Source organism: Gasterosteus aculeatus, chromosome 12 (genome assembly GCF_964276395.1).
Source record: "Gasterosteus aculeatus chromosome 12, fGasAcu3.hap1.1, whole genome shotgun sequence".
NCBI classification, from domain to species: domain Eukaryota; kingdom Metazoa; phylum Chordata; class Actinopteri; order Perciformes; family Gasterosteidae; genus Gasterosteus; species Gasterosteus aculeatus.
In genome coordinates, this window is record NC_135700.1 from 13,966,791 (window position 1) to 13,984,426 (window position 17,636).

Consider the following 17,636-nt stretch of genomic DNA (forward strand, 5'->3'; position numbering starts at 1 on the left):
TGGATGGTTACCGTAGCCAGAAAAGGTGAATTGGAATCTCAGTTGCTCGTTTTGGTCATAAACTGCAGCTGATGATACATTATGGATACAACCTATTGCATTGGTTATAGTTGCAGCTGGGTTGCTTGTTCGGCACTTCAATTGCACCCCCACTGCAAGCAATTAAGGCATTCGAAGATTAGCTTTAGGTCTCAAAAAATACTTATCATAACTTATCCTAAACTATTTCTCCAATCTACTGACATTTTTCACATCCACCTACCTGTTTAACTGGTAAAACTGTACTTATGTAGTGCTTATTTCTACACAGGATTGTTGTATTTAAGGTGTTTGGCTCAGGCCAATATGGATCAGCATCCACAGCTTACAATCAGGGTTCAAAGATCATCGTTATTGAGACTGTGGTTTCTTCGTATTTCATCATGGATGTAATGAGTGAAAATACTCATTACTTAAATTAACATTTGGAGGAAAGCACTTTACTCTGGCACAAATGTCCTAAAGGCTTTTTATAATTAAAATTGTACAATTTTTTTATATTTAGTCTCTTGTCTTTATGGTTGGCCTCCTTCACGTCTGTAAAATATAATCATGGAAAATATGCAAAACTTAAGAGGTTAGTTCAGAAAACGAAACAACAAATGTTCTTCTTACAATAATTATTTATTAAATTTAAAATATCTTTAGCACAGGTTAAAAATTAGACACTTGCATCTACCATGAGCGCCTTGGGATACAACATGGTTCTAACATGGTTGAAAATAAACACTCTTAGAAACCAAACAGATTTCTCCATCCTTTTTCCATCACTGTCTTCATAAAATGCCGCATTAGAGTTGCAAGGGCAGAGGCAAATTTGGCATATAGATAATTATTGTCACTTGAACTGAAAACATTGAAAAAAGAAAACATTTCTAAATGTCCCTACGTGCAAATCATAATTTTTTGATTTTGGAATGAGTCCAAATTGCTTGTTGAACCTGTTTTATAGTGTGTTGGGGTTTTTGCCATTTAAAAATAACGGCGCACTTCAGAGCTGGTGATACGTCTTTTTGGTGAGATAACCAAAATCAAGCAACAGTTTTACCATTAAATTTGGTTGGCTGGCTTAGACACTAAGAAAATGTTATTAATACATTACGCCTATGCATGTAAACGTGCAGTGGCAATGCAAAAACTACAAAGAGTGTGGTCACACTGCCATCCTTTCCCTCATCTACAATCCCACAAATTACTGATTTATGGTCATTTTTGCCTCAGCCCTCCTTTATGAAACATAAAAAAGGACAACGAGTAACATGAGCAGAGCACTGTAGTAAATGGCAGGCCAATGCGTTAGTTATCAGTAAGAAAAGATTAACAGCAAAGACATATATTTTCCAGTTTTGAAGTTGTTTACAAACCATATTTGCGTTCACAATTCATTATGTATTTCGATGTTTGATTTTTTTTCATTTTTTATTACATGCCATATGAGAAGTCTCGGTTACAAAAGTACCTGAACAAATTGCTTGTATATTAGCATGCATAGCTGTTTGATATTTACATCCTATTTACACACTTGAACTAAGAAGAGAAGGATCTACAATACATTTTCTTTTCATGTGTTTCATTTACATTTCTAAGATGGAGAACAAAAAGAAGCCTCATACCAATCTGCAGAGTACACAGGACATGCACATGAAATAGAATGTTTGCATGACTGAAGAACACGTGGTGTTTTGTTCGTTATCACTGAAAAATGAATAGCTCAATTGTGTTACAAGCTACGTCTCTGACCACTGGCACTGCATTGCATAACATAGATCTATTTTTTTTCTCCCCTTGTCTATATTGCGCACCAGTCTCTGAGCGCAAGGGGGCTTGGAAAGGTTAATTTACGATGTTAACCGTGCCGTGAAGGGAAAAGCAAATAGGAAAGAGTATGCACAGCACCGGAGAAGGACATTAAGCTGCGGCTACATCTTTCTCTTCTTCGCTCCCTGTACCCGTCCAGTGACAACAGTAGGGCCCTCAATGTGTACAAAGACACGAGGGCTATCACCATCCATCATTGCAGACATACTGAAAGGATCTTTCACCAGTGATGAGCCTTCAAGCAGGAACACACTACTGAAACATCAGTGTTTTCATTTACTTTTTGTTCCTGGTGTCGTTCATAGCCACAGAAAAATGCCCGTATCAACATAACACGTTGCAGAAAAAATAAATACATCCGTTGGACCACTGAATTGACATGATCAGTAGTTAGTGTAACACAAAGAGGAAGACCGTAAAGAAAATGTATATACACATTAAACAACTCAAATGTAATGCTGCATCACATCTATTTACACATTTTACTTCCCTTATGTTATGGTAGTGTATTTTAGAAAGGTTGGAAGACATGGATATATTTAGACCGCAGCTAGTATTTATAATCCAGTTCATTGGGTGTTGCAGACATTGAAGATATTTCTCATTTAGTTTGAATACAATCAGAATAACATCCTTGACTCCCCTAATAGTGCAGGTGCTTTGTCCACTTCCTGCTCATTTACTCTCGACCTGTAATATAGGCAATGAGCAGCACTCTACCCTCACCGGGGGTCCATAAACGCTGGATTTCACTGAACTGCCTTTGATAAAGGAGGGAGGTGACTGCAGGAGCATGTTAATGTGCTTTCCCATAAAGCTTATCTCTGACTGGGGTCACAGAGGCCAAGTGGCAAGGGGCTGATAGCCATAGCAATAAGACCCTGGAAGCAGTTACTGCAGCTTACGACCCCCTCAGACAATAACGGAGCCAACCAAGGCCCACCTTTGGATAATCAAACATCTCATCCAGGCCCATGTGGGAAATAATGTGGACATTTAGTAGAGTACAATTGAAATGAGGGGCTAGCACAACTTGACCTCTGCTAACAGAGAAGGGGGGGCATGTTTAATTGTCCATCAGCAGCAGTAATGTAAAAGTATATAAATACAAAATCACGAGCTTACCCACAGTGTTGAGACTTGGCTAGTTGAAAGAAAAAAATAGCTGTCTAGCTGCACAATTATTTTTCTTGTATATTTTTCAGGTATATGTGATGATACTGTATAATTTTGTGGACTAAAGTCGAGAGCTTTGAAGCATACTTTGATAGCATATGGTTATCCCCTGCTGTCTCACACTCTCTGCTCTGTGGGGGGTCCAGAAGGGACGTATACATAACTTTCTGCACTCTGCAAACTTTTCACTTCTCTGAAACTGAAGGATTACACCCTGTTCACAGCAGGGGGAACAGCATGTATCCTAGCATCGTCCCTTGAGCCACTTTAATCTTTATTTTACACCCCAAAGACAAACCCTTATGTCCCACAAAGGATAACCAGCCTCAGATGGCAGAGGAAATCAAATCAAGGCTATCGCCTTTCTTATTTCGCTGTGTACCTGACCCCCACTGAGTGCATACAGTATTATCGTGATCACAATGGGCATAGTATGGCTACAAGAAAGTCCATTCTGATTTTTCCATATACATTAGCCACATCAATAGTGTTTCAAACCCGGAAAATTGCAGTCTAGTTTAGCTACCGTTAATTGTCTCTCTCTTCTGGCTCAGGTGCAGGAAACTAAATCAAGCTGTCAGAACCCAGACTGCACAGCTAAGTGGTGCACAGGCTGAAATGCCTGAGCACAGATTTTGGACATTTATCTTTTTCCCTTTTCATTTATTTCTGAAGTGGCGACTTGAGTATTTGGAAAAGACCCTACTGCTATGAATACAATTCATTTGTCTGTTTTTGATACTCTCACATGACGGTTTCAGCTATTCTAACACAGATAATAGTTGCTAAAAGGATCTGTTCACCTCCATTACCTAATCAGATGCAACAGTTTTGGTTTACAGCATTTAGAAATTGTATTACACTGAGACCAGCCCAGAGCATATACTCCAATTGAGGCATTTTGGTTAATCCGATTCTCTCCGACCCCCCTACAAATCGTCTTGGGAGCCAATCTCATCTCAGTGAGGGGCTTGAAGGCTAACTGCTCACCCAGAGCACAAGCTTATGCGCAGGCCAGAATGAGGTGGGAGTAAAGGCTTTAAAGGGCTGTATTATTCATCCCCGCCATTAACTATGTGACATAAGGAGGTCTTTTATATCTTTGCTTCTGTCTGGCTATTAGAACAACCACCATCCAGTCAATCTCTAAATCTATGATGTTTCAATGCAATTCATTATGAGCATTTCTCAAGTTTTTTTTATTTCTCAAGTCTAAATACCCAAGCAAGTCAGTAATTATGTGAGGAATGTCAGTGTGTACAAATTATAAGTTCAAACATGTGAATCCATTTTTAAGGGACTCTGGGCGGCTGTAGGTGAGGATTAAAACGGGTTTCCTCACTGTAATCCTTTCCCCTTTGACCCGACTGCCTGTACCTCAGGTCTGGCTTGAGGTCACTGTAAACCATCACAGCCCACCAACACAACTATGCAATGTGAAGTTAATATTTATATTTGAGCTTTTTGAATATTCGTCAAACTTTGTTTGAAATGTTTTCATTCTTATCAAAATTAAATTAAAATAATTGTTACTGGTAAGCCTGGTTCAAATTGAATAACTGTTTATTTTTTTACATTTCATCATCTATACGACCGTATTCTGAACACATCTTAAGCCAAAAGTCAATGATGCAGTGTGTCTTGACTGTTACTGTCATCATCAGACGGGTCACTTTTGTACCTATTGTCTGTCTCAGACGTTGTTTTTCTCACCAGTGTTCTGCCTCTGTGTTTACTCGCTTTGCCCTGATGTGCATCCGCCCCAGTGGTCCACAGACATACCCAGTACGCATACAAGCCAGCCTGTGATGGCTGAGTGTTTAGTCAGAAAGACAAATACTTATTAACCAGTTGAGATAATGGGTTAGGTGGTAATCAAATAAAGTGGAGATAAGTTAATAAGCTACAGTGGATTAAGCTACAAAGGATTTATCTTTGCTGGATTGGGACATGTATGCTGCTAAACATTGAGATACACAAGCGTGGTCCTTTCAACATGGTTAAGTGAAGAAAATTGGACATTGGTAGATGAAGATCAACTACGTAGCTGTTATATCTATTTTGTGGAACTGACTTTCTCTGCTGTATGGGCAACTTTGCTGAAACCAGTTATATTAGTCCAGGGAAATGGGAGATAGACAGCAAATGACGGGGTTGAGGTGAGCAGAGAAAAGAAAGATAGGAACCTCGTGTCGATGAAGGAGGTGAGTGGGGGGAAGGAAGAAGCCGAGAGTCAGAGGCTGATTAAGTGGGGCCCATACGTGGAAGACGCCGGGGACGCGGCCCAATAGGGGGGTGAATCTGAGTCAGTAGTGCTCTATATCTTTCGTCTCCCTGCCCCCTTCCTCTTTCCCACGTATCCATCATGTTAATATACCAACAGCGTGGCCTTCTGGGTAATATATCTTTGACCTGTGATTACGCTAACAGCTTATTGTTTGCACACTGAACAATCCCATTACGTCGAAGATCTGTTTACATACAGGCTTGCTGTTTAGATTACCGTGGTGGTTGTGTGTGTGTGTGCGAGAGAGAGAGAATGAGCAAGCATGTGCGTCTATGTGTTTGTGTGCACTTTCACACATGTGTACATCTCTGTATGTGTACGTGCCCGCGCTGACCCCGGTCAGGGTCATTGCCCGATAAAAGCACCCACGGTGCCATGTCTATCGTGGTAGAACAACGCAGTATTTGCAGTGAGCAGCCGAGAAAATCCGCCCGTCACACATTTGCTACAGCTGCGTCGAAATGCAGCTTTGTTTGACTTCTAAGAAAGTGGAAAGCCTTGAGGCTCAGAGAAGATCAGCACTTGCTCAATGTCTTGTTTCCTACCACATAGAGCACATCACACGTGAGTGACGTCTTCATCCTTACAGCATTTTAAATCTTCTTTGAATAATCACGTCTAAGTCATAAGTCCTATTTCAAGTTTGTTTACATGTTGACTGTAAATACCCTCATGCGCTCCGACGGTATTTGGATTGAGAGTATTTCGTCATATAAATTGGCTTCACAAAGCGTCACTTAATTTAAGTGATCTACAGCTCCTGTATTCTGGTGGAAGTTTTCTTGATAAATGGTGAGTTTTGATCAGTTTGTTCAAAGTGTAAAAGGACACACCTGTTATACAACGTTATAATTTATCCCTACTTATCATGTTCTGCCAAGATTTTCTGGGTGTCTTTAAAAGCGTACAGCTGTTGTGGGCAGGCATTGTAGGACCATTGGGACGTAAGGGTATAAGTTTTTAACCACAGGGCTAAACATCTGCTTGAGCTAATGGCCATGCTCATTAACACAAAGTTAACCTAAGACAGGACGTGAGGTCATGACATCCCAGAGAGCCGCATGACGGTGTGACAGTGTGAGGTTGAGGTGTTATTGAACACCAAGGAGTCTGCCCGGTCAGAAAAGAATATGCTATAAGCTCAGTACAACTTACATTTGTGTATATTTTCCTCTTGTGTCCCTTCTCGGCAGCCTTGCTTCGTTTCGCTGCTGTCCCCTCAGACATCTCTCTGGCAGTGCACAGACTCATTGAGATCTGCAAATCCCTTTGACGTAGCATGAATGGACAGTTGCTGGCAGATTGCCCCATGCCACTTTGTGTTCAGCCACTTAATTGGAGCGCCCCAGTTTGCCTTCCCTCCTCTCTTCTCCTACCCATGTTCGCCATGGCCAGGTTCTGTCTGACATCAACAGCGAGGTTGTGTGTCCCTCCAAAGAGTTTAAATTTATCGGCAGGGTGGTGACAATTTCTGTCATGTAACTAGATTTTCTTAAGACGAAGAGGGAGACGTCCAGCTGACGAAGAGCTCGTATTGGCTCATTCAGTCAATCCAGTAACGAGGCCCACCTACGCAACCTCTTCTATGGACAATGGCGAATATCCTCAACATGCAAAGTACAGCATCTGAGACTATAAATAGTTGATATATTTTACATATATACAGCAACATATTGGAGTGATGCTGTGTATAATTGTGTTTCTGTATGCATGCGCTTGTATGTGGGAGTATTTTTCTGTCAAAGTGAACCAGTGTTTGTTTTGTATTGCCCCGGTGACATATGCATCCATCAGTGGAATGGACACTTTCCTCGTGACGCTCCGAGGGCATGCAGTTCGCAATAGAAGGGACAGTAGAGGGGTCATTGATAAGTCATGGTTCCCAAGATGCACAGCACAAGCTGAGAGGTAGAGGATGCACGTTGGTGGAGATGAGGTGTTCAACAACCTTTTTTTTCTCCCCTGTTGTCCATGCAAAGGTTTTCTGTCGTCCCCAGTGATGGAGTAGCATATGAGGATGTACCTTCATTGACACGGCATATTATATGTCAGTCCATTTGGTTATCTTCGCAGTCCAAAGAAGATGGAGGGTCCTCATGTCTGCATTGCAATCAATGAGGCGTTCTTTTTTTTCCCCATGTGTGGGCTCATGATGGAAGCACCGTTTTCAATGATGCAAAGAAAAAGTTGGTGCTCACTGGTTGACCGAAAATTCTCCACAGCAGTTACAACCCACAGGGAGGGACAAGGGAGAGGGCAATTATTGCGAGAATAAATACGTAAGTATAGGAAAGAAAAATAATAAAATATTAAAATGTGATATTTATCAGTGCTCAAGTTGACTTGTGGGTTTGTTTTTTTCATCTTCAGGCCGTTTGTTTCCTGATGGAACAGATTGATGATTGCAAAGGAAATTCTGCCTTAGAATTCTTGTAAAATAATATTGCCTATAGCTAATACCTTTATGTATATATTTAAATACACAAGAAAAGTGTTCAGACACATGGGACTATTTTCTATAACTATCGGGAGTACGTTAAGCTTCTAAAAAGGTCGACTGAATTATCAATGTGTTGAGATTTGTGATATAATAGGGGAGTGGTAAATAAACACTATAGTCTGTACCATGCGGTTGTCTTCATTTATCTCTATATACATCTACTACTGTTGATATTCAAGAGGAAGACAAGGCCGTTATGTAAAGAGAATAAGAAGAGTAGGAAGACGATTCTTTACAGTCCAAATAACTCCCAAGAGTAGAGGAATTATATTGGAAATGATAATTACATGGTCTCTGACGAAGCAGGAAGAAAACTGACTTCATATGGAAAATATTGAACCATGAGTACTCTATCCACAGTTATGGTGGTTTATGAAGTTGGTGAGAGCGACTTGGTATGTTTTCTATATTAGGAATAAGAATATGGTTTTATCATGATATATTTACATAGGCATGCATCAATGATCTTCCGATCTGAGAGAAAATAGTCCTTCAAATTTATCTGACATTATCAACCATCTCATGAGTGTGAGTCTGTCCTTTTTATCGTTTTGGTGTTTTGTAGAAAAAAGCTGGAGGTAAAATATCAGGGAGGAAACGTGAGCTCAAGAGGCTCTCAATCATTCCACTGTAGGGATTTCGAGGGATCTCGGTGGGTCTTTTGTTTTTAGTGAAGTCCTTTTTGAATGTTGTGCTTTGTAGGTGTCTTCCTACGATTGGTCAGCCGCCTTGATGTCATCACTGCCCTGCCGTTGGGTTCTGTTAGCAGAGAGAGAAATCCAGAGGGAAGAGAGAAGGGTTTGGAAAAGACAAGAAAGAAAAGTCATTAGTGTAAAGCAGACCCGATTTCTCACTTTAGACCTTGGTGTAGTGCTCCAATGCATGTGCGCACACACACACACACACACACACACACACACACACACACACACACACACACACACACACACACAGAGTGACACATGAGGCAGTAAGTGAAGTCCACATTGTGAGCTGGACCCGTGTCTAAACCCGGCTTCCCAGTCAGTGAGTCACAGCAACTGTATTTGGGAGGCTCTGCTGTCACTTGTGCCTGTGTAGGAACAAAGACACAATGACCACCCTGTGAGTGTACACGGCGAGCCCACTTGGCTAAGATTCACAGTGACAGTGGCGTCAGCATGGGGGTGAGTCTTTAATCAGCTTTAATTAAGGCCAAGGAGCGACAATGGAGATGGGTCTACTCCATGTCTATATCTTCAGAGTATTGTGTTTGTTATTTTTTTTTAAAAGCCAGATTTTTTTTGTAGATTTTTGTCTTGAAATACACAAAGTTTGGGGAGACTCTTTTGCACCTTGTAAGGATGATTCATGTAGCCAGAAGGTGCACTTTGCAGGTGGGCCGTTAAACACTGGGTTATGTTGGAATTCAGCTTCTATCTGATAGAGATCCACTCACATGAACCTACAGTAAAGCCTAGCCTGCATCTATTATAAATAAAAGTAAATATTGACATTACGTTGCATACCATTAAGCTTTCACAGCAGTTAATATCTGAATCGTATACACTACATTTTTCCAGATAAGGTGCTATTTATCGGCCATAAGACGTTTAATGTATATAGTCACAACATAGTTGTATTCTTCCCAAAGACAAGGACAGAGCTAGAGATAACGTGTTCAATGTCTTGATAAAAGATAAAAATGTAATTTATTTATTATGAAGTTATTTCAGATATTGCGGTTCTTTGTGATGTCATGTGACCCACACAGATGTTTGTTTGCCTGATCCACTCGCCCCTCCAATAGGACGTTGTCTCCGTGTGCCTTAGATGTCTGTGTTTTCTCCCCCTTTGCACTGCAGTGAGCGCTGTTCTATGAGCTAATATCTTAACAACAGCGATCACAAGCATTGCCCCGGGGCAATGCTGCAGCCCCTCAGAGAAACACCATCAGACAAGTCTCCAGCCCATCTAGAATAAATGTGGTCCCGGGGTGTGTGCTAACTGGGTATATGATGGGGATGCAGAGCCATTTGGAAGTCCAAAGCCAGGTGTTAGCACTGCCTCATCAATAATTGACAGAGGCAAACCAATCAGAACAATTTGCTCCCCACAGCGAAGTGCTAGAGCCGCCTAACACCAGTGAATCATTAATGAGGCAATTAGCTGAAATGGTTAGACGGTTAGCCCACACTGGCAGCGCTCCTGCGACGGGTCTCCTCGTACAGGAGCTGCACATGACGGAGCGATGTACCGGCCGCTGCAAGCTGAGGGGGAGAAGGAGTGGAATCACACAACGGGCGCTCGGAGACGGAGCTCAGCCTCTTTACGGTTGGAGTGTAACTTGTGTCAGTGATGCCCGCCCTACGTGTGTTGACCACGGGTCAGAGAGCCAATAATGGGAACAAACCCAGCTGGCCATTACCATGGGAGATTGACCTTTATCGGTTGTTGTTGCCATTGCGCAGACCCGACATAAGCCGTCTCCCGGGTGACTCAAGTGTGGGAGAGCCTTTGTGGACACGGAGGACATCGATCTCAGTGACATCACTCAAACATTGGGGAAGGAGCAACAACAATAACAGCAAAGATGGAGTTTGCCTTTGAAGAGCGGAGATCCTGGTTTGTTGTTTGAAAGGAAAATCAAAGCCCCGAAGGAGCTGCTCACAAAGCCTCATCGATTGGCCATATTGGAACCATTTCATAGTTTATCGATGCTCCTCTTCCTGCTCTCTCAGACTCCGGCCCAGCACATGTTCAATTAAACCGGCATACCTTGATGTCTGGAAGAAACCATACAAACGTATCAAGCTGCATGGATTATTACCAAACACACACTCCTATTCAAAGTAAATCTCAATTGTTCATGTTTTTCATGTTGTTTACCGTTTCTCTATCACAGCTTTTCAATGTGCAAAAACGTTTTAGATATTTCAGCTTTCAAATACTACAGTCTCAGTTTCAATATATCTTTGTCATGGAAGTGATTTGTAGTGTTTGAATGAGAGTGGAAAAACAGGTGGAATAGAAAAGGGGGGAACAAGGCTGAACGAAGGGGCCTGCATACTAAACTCTTAAGGTTTATTGCTGTAAAGATTTAGCATTTAACTGTGTGCAATTATGTTCCAAGAGTCTGCAGGTTGTCATTCCTAACTGACTATAGAAATGTCAATAAAGTAAAATGTATGTCATGCTTTACCTGGTGGTATACGAGAAAACAAAATATTCCATTTACCAGCTAATAATACAATTCAACACTTAGTGTAGGATTGTTTCCTAATACACTGCTGACAAATTACTTTTGATGATATATTTGAAAATGAATGGGAGATAAAGCGATTTGCAGGAAGAAGAAAATAGCCCCAATGATCTGCTCCATTATTTGCACCAATTTTAACCTTCTTGGTCTACATATCTGAGGAAAGTCTGAAATATCCCCTCTGGTATATTGGGACGTTAGGCTTCACAAAGCAATTCGTTTGGGAAATAATTATGCATGGTGATAGCAAGTGCTTCACAGCTATTGAATATATATGGCTGTTATCTAAATTAATTTGATCATCATGAATTCAAATGTTTAATCCCAAAGAACATTTTGTCAACTAAAAGTTTGCATGGAAAATGAAAAGTAATCTATTAGTAGCTAGGAGGACGTGTGTACTTAATATTGACACTAGTAGACAGTCTGTTTTATTCCCGTTCTCTTCACTTTTACAGCCCTCGCGGGATGCTATCCTCAATAGATAATTGCAAACAGGAAATTTGCATTATTACTTGAGAGAGTCATAACCCTGACACCTTTTGTGTTTTGAGATTAATATGTAATTAAAATAGTAAATCAAGATTTATTAAGCTGTAGTACAAAGAAAATTAGAAATATAGTCAGATTATATAATGAGAAAGGAAGATATGTTCCTTAAAGTAGCATTCTGCTATGCATGCTTTCACACACACACACACAGCCCCTGTTAACATTTATGCACATTTACAAATGTGACAAACCTCACCTCACCCTGAAGACCCCTTCCTTTCCAAACCACAATTTTTAAATGTGGAGTCTACACCTTTCTCACTGGCTCACCACAGCTTTCCCATAGTTATCGTTTTAAGGCTTTCATGCTCACAGTAGCTACGACTGCAGTGAAAACAAGTGAGAGCACGCCCTATCCTGCGCGTTAGGAGAGTAAACAGGCCCCACTGTCCATTCTTTCCAGCCATCCTGGAGTATGGAAAAAAGCTGTTAAAAGCTTAATGGGCTGCTCTTATTGTTTAAAAATTGCTCGACGTATAAATGGCCGAAGAAAACATTGCTTGGCCTCAATTATGCATTGAAAATAAAGTTATGAGCTAGTGGCTGAATTATTGATGCTGGCACCGGGAACACAAACATGTTGGCAATGTGTCACTGCTTTTTTGCTGATGCTTCATGTTGTATTGATAATTTTCCATCTAAAAAGCCCATGAAGTCTTGATCTGTGAAAGATGGAAAAACACACCACGAGTATTGGAAATCTAATGCAATATTACTGGAAGAGGAAAACAGATAACATATTATAGAGTAACACAATGGGAAAATGAAAGAATAAAGAAATAAGTCGCCTTGAGAAAGGACTCAAGTATTGTCTTTTGTGTGAACGGTATACTGTCCCAAAAGTACATTGTCCATTTAAAGAATGGACACAATAAAGAGACAAAACATGCTCTAACCACCTTACTCAATGCCTCTTTTTGTTTGTGTGTGTGTGTGTGTGTGTGCACGAGCGAGCGAGCATGCGTGCGCAAAATAGGGCATAACAGCACTAAGGCTCTTAGTCTTGGGACTGTCCCGTGTGGCTGACGCGCTTCCTGAGATGCAAATGCTTGTGCCTCGTGCCCGTAGCTTCTCTATCCTGCGTCTCACTGACAATCTGCAGCTGCATACACACACATCCAAGTGTGCAAAGCAAGATAATACTAATAACTAAAATAATTTGTGATACAAATCAAATGAAGCAGAGAAACAAACAAAGTAATGTAGAAAAAGTTGTGAAAAAGTGTCAGAACTTGCTTCTCGCCTTTTTGGTAAAATGAACACGGCGTGAGTCTCCGAGAACGTTGGTGTTAAGTTCAGTTTCTGATGCAGAATGAATGCAAAGTATTAGCTCACGTGGATGAAGGTTGTTGTTTTATCCATTTAAGATTGGGATTTTTAGAAATGTATTCTGTTTCCCGACACGCTTTTACTTTTGTATTTTTCCTCGGCATAATGTATTTTTAGTTATCTTTCCAGATCACCAATCTACATGCACATGCATGTAGATGCACGCACACATTCATATATTGTTGTGTAATTAATGTCTTCAGTGAGAAAAGTGTGTGTTACGTAGTCTCTGTGGTCTAGGCTGAAACAAGGCTGTTTTCTTCAAGTAAAGGAAACTGATCCTCTATTCAAACAATACATGCTCACATACTCCGTGCGAGTGCAAAACTATCACAGATCGTTACAGATATTACTTAGTTTGAGGGGAGGTTTGGAGCGCTGCGCCTACCCGTCTCCCGTGCTCAGCCCTTATCTCTGTGGATATTGTGAGGTTTTTCTAGGGCTGACTAGTACACTGAGGTTAATGCGCTGCTATTGAGGCCATGGTTGAGACACCGATTACCCAATCAAATCCTGTGTTTATAGGCACAGCCACAATGAGAGCGCCACTGCACTCGCGTAGTGTTTCACAATCTGTGGCCGTTAAGCAGTAGCTGCACACACGAGTGCTGTGAAGTGTCTTTCAGTAATTGTTTTACTTTCCCTGTTCTATTTGAGTGAAAACAATTCTCTACTGAATTGAACACCTGCACATACTGTTCTATGCATTTGCTTTAAACAAGCATTCATTATGGTTATTGAAATGCATATGCTGTTAAAACATGATGTAAAAATGAAGATGTAAAATTTGCAAAATTTTGGTCTGTCCATCTTAGGTGGTAAATCATGTGCCAAAATATCAACTTGTTGTTCTCATTGTTCTCTTCATATAAAATGATTAATAAACATTATTTTTTTTTAAATTATTTTAAGTAAAAATGCTAAATGTAAATATAATTTTAAACAAACTCTTTAACTAGAGTAACTTTGCATAGTATCTTGTCACCTGTCTTAATTTGTGTTCATTTGTGCAAACATTCAGAATAACTCCTCGCGTGAGTGAGTGATGAGCACTCACGCACTCACAGTTGATGCGGTGCTACTGGGAAGACGCTTTCTGACTCACACAAACACAGGTCACAGCCTCCGTTTTACATGTCAATACCTCTCCAGCCTACACGCGTGTGTCTTCGGCTCGGGGAGGGCAGCCTTGAAACAAAGATTAAAAGCACGTGGACATATTTTCTGCTCTGTGTCAGTTTCGTGACACCGGTGACTCAACTCTCGTCATGCTTCGTTCTTTCATCTCCGTAACGGTGACTGCTGAGATGTTCTTACTATATTTCCGATAAATGAGCGATTTTATGTTCAACCGGCAGTCAGAGGCCACTGTTAACCTTTCCACACCTCCGCAAAAGTGTGTTTTTCACCTCATTTATGAGGCGTGCGATGTGTAGCGGAGAGCCGCCCACTCGCTTCCGTTTCAGGGTCCCTTAGTGTTAGCCTGTAGACGCGTTGCTAAAGAGATCAATATCCATAACACGGCTAAAATAAATACATTCGTGAGACCGGGAAACTGCTCAGTTTCATGCTTACGGTTTCTACAGAACTTTCTCCGCCTCAAAAAAGGAACAGCACGTTCGACCGTGTGCTTCATCTTTTGCAAACCCTCCGTGTCTCCAATTCTCATCAGAGGAAAATGTTCCTTCTGTCCTCCCTCTGCCGCAGATAAAGAACAGGCGTTTGAGTAATTATGGTGCATTATCGCCAAGGAACGTTTCGCCGCTACATGTTAAGCTGTGTAGTGAGCGGTGACAAACGAACGACCATTTTAATTTCTATCAGGAGGAAAAACACATGGCTGCAGCCAACGAAGTCGGCGCTCTCATTCTGCCGCTGACTGAGACCATCTGGACCGAATAAAGTTTTTCCCTTTGAATCAACAGCTGTTGGAAATTAGCAAGGGAACGCCGCTTATCTCCATATCGTTCTTTTGCGTTCGGTCTAAAACCAACCGCGTTTGCTCTGCTCCCGTTTTATACTTTGATGCCAGATCTTTTTTTCTTCTCTCTCGCGCTCTTTATGTCTTTCATTCCGTATCTTTCTCCCTCTAACCCGGGTGATCGAAAGGGGGAACATCTCAGTCAATCTGTCAGCGGCTGACAGTTTTACAACACGTGCACTACACTGATGGGCACCATCACTCACGTAACGATTGCCCTCCACCCTGAAATCAAACGACAAGACAGAGTGAGAGGGTTGTAGAGGATTGAAGAAAGGGAAGCAAAAAGCAGTTGAGTTAAAATAACAACGAGAAAGAAAGAAAGAAGCAGTTTTATCTGTTTCGTCTACACAACGGAATTGTCTTTCTTTATAGGTGTTTGTGAGGTTTTGAACTGAGAGGTAGGTTTTCCCTCCGCGCTGCAGAGATGGAATCAACACGGTTTTCTTTTTCCACAGGCCGCGAAAGAATTTGTTCTGCTCCGCTGCCGGCTATAATTCTAACACTTAATCTTGTCCTGGATAGAACTTATTGTTATAAGGCCAAGGTTTTTTGAACCACAAAATAAATAAAAAAATCACCACGTGAGCAGTAATTCCTTTGTTAAATGCATGTGTAACAGAAATGAACCTTGACACGGCTGTTTCTTACTACTACGCTGTAAGATGGCACAGATAATCACCCTTTCCACTTATAGACTCTTATTCATCTCAATGATATTTTTTTCCACTTGCAAGTTGACAGAAGTCAGTGATCTGTATAGCACATGTCTAGACGGCCACTTGTATGCACATTTTAGTCTGGAGTTTTACTTGAATTCGAGCTAGTTTAAAGTTATAAATGGCCTGCTGGTTTTAAGGAAACTGTATTTTTGAAATTCTTTGATTGAAGCATTTTAAAAAATGATTTAGAATAGTGTGGATAGTAAAACATTGAATTAACTCCGTACAATTTTGAATAAAAGCTACTTGTAGACCTCATTCCGTCTCAGTCCTGCTCTCAACATCATAGCCCCACATGGAGGGCGGGTGTGGGCAGATTAAACGAAGCCACGCTACAAATTGAAATTACAGCGCGAGAAGGACTCTCTTCAGCGACAGAGGGGAATAGAGTCCTAAACGTTCCCCAGAAAGCAGGAGGCAAAATCTGCCCACATGAGACAGGCAAATGGGCCAATCTGTTGTCTGTTTACTGGGGAACGGCAGCAGAAGCATCCTGCCACCCTGCCCCGTCATATGGGAGCCGGGCTCCCACAAACGCATGCTTAATGACTCGATTTATTCACCCCGTCACCATGTCTTCATCTTTGCCCCTCTGTTTCCGCTAATGGTCTGGCCCATATGCAGTCCCGGTTTTCCATCCCGATTGACTTGTTTAACTTTTGCGCACATTGTCAATAACTTCTGCGGAGCAGCAGCAGCAGCATTGCACGGGATTTGCAACTTACAAAACAGAACTGTGGCCTTTGGGATGTTCGCCGCGTCCCAGTACAAACTCAGCCATGTGCTGTGAGCGGCCGCGCGGCCGCGTTGCCAGAGCATCGATCAGGCCGTAGCTCTGTCAGGTCTCTCAAAAGCTTCATTCTTAAATCTATGCTGACAGGCTGATGACATGATGGAGACGGGGCTGCTGAATTGATTGCGTCCTCTCTCTTCTTTCACTCTGCTGCTCACAACTCCCATTCCCCTCGGCCTCTCTCTCCCCCCCCCCTCCCTCCCTCCCTCCCTCCCTCGCATCTTTGTCCCATCACTCTATTCCCTTCCATCTCTTCTCCCCCTTCCTGCCTCCTTCCCTAGTCATCGCCTGGATGTGTCGAGCACAAGATGTCAGATTATTTCCCAGCAGACACTGCGCTGTGTGACAGACGACTGGAGATGTATTTCACCCGATGACATTCCTTTGCCTGCCCCCCCTCCCCCCCTCTCCCACCTCCCCCCTCTCTGCAGACAACATCAAATATCGCCGGGCCCTTTTGATCACTTAAAAGGCTCGTATTAGGAGAAGAGCCGGCGCTTAAACAAAAGCAAACAAAGTGTTTCATCTGTCATGTTTGTCAGTGGGCCATATGTGCTTTTCTATGGGCGAGATCCCGGGAGTCTAAACAACTCTGGGCACACGGCCTCTTCTAAATAACCATTCTTCATTAACTTAGATTAAAATACTTAGAATTATATTTGAACGTACGAATGTTAAACGAATAAAATAGTTTCAACTTGTAACGATACGTTTAAATCCCTTCAGCTTTCAGATTGTCTCATGTTCCCTGGAGCTGGGCTTCAGTCCGTGTCGTGTTATTGTAATTGAGCGCGCTGAGGGCGTTGGCACGGGTGGGGTCGGCTAAATATACAGGCCAACCGCTCAGCATATTGTTTCTGTGGCACCTGTCCCCCCCCCCCCAGATTAATAACTGAGGTCTGCGCTGGCGAAACATGCATAGATACCAGAAATTACAATACTAATTCAGGACTAGGGATTTATACACCTTCCTCTCCCCGGATTTATGACGGGGTGAGCGAGACGGCGAGAAGAGACGAGAGGGAGGGAGACTAATAATGCTCGCAAAAGTGATTAGCTCAATGGGAGGAATTGTGTGTTTGTAGTCCTGCGATTATTATTGTGTTTCTCATCACATAATGAGTCTGAACAATGCAGTTAATGGTATTATTGGCCGGCCACCAGAAACAGGGTGTATATGAGCCTGATAGCACTTTTT

General features: G+C 41.9%; 1 protein-coding gene across 1 annotated transcript in view; it reads right to left on the bottom strand.

Moving 5' to 3' along the window:
* Positions 1-7,913: 7,913 nt before the first annotated feature.
* The window catches only part of mafa (MAF bZIP transcription factor a), a 62,983-nt gene continuing 53,260 nt past the window's right edge, over positions 7,914-17,636 (bottom strand). Inside the window, exon 3 of the mRNA XM_040161385.2 lies at positions 7,914-8,579. The gene's annotated coding sequence lies outside the window, so the exon portion shown is untranslated. The remainder of the gene's footprint in view (positions 8,580-17,636) is intronic.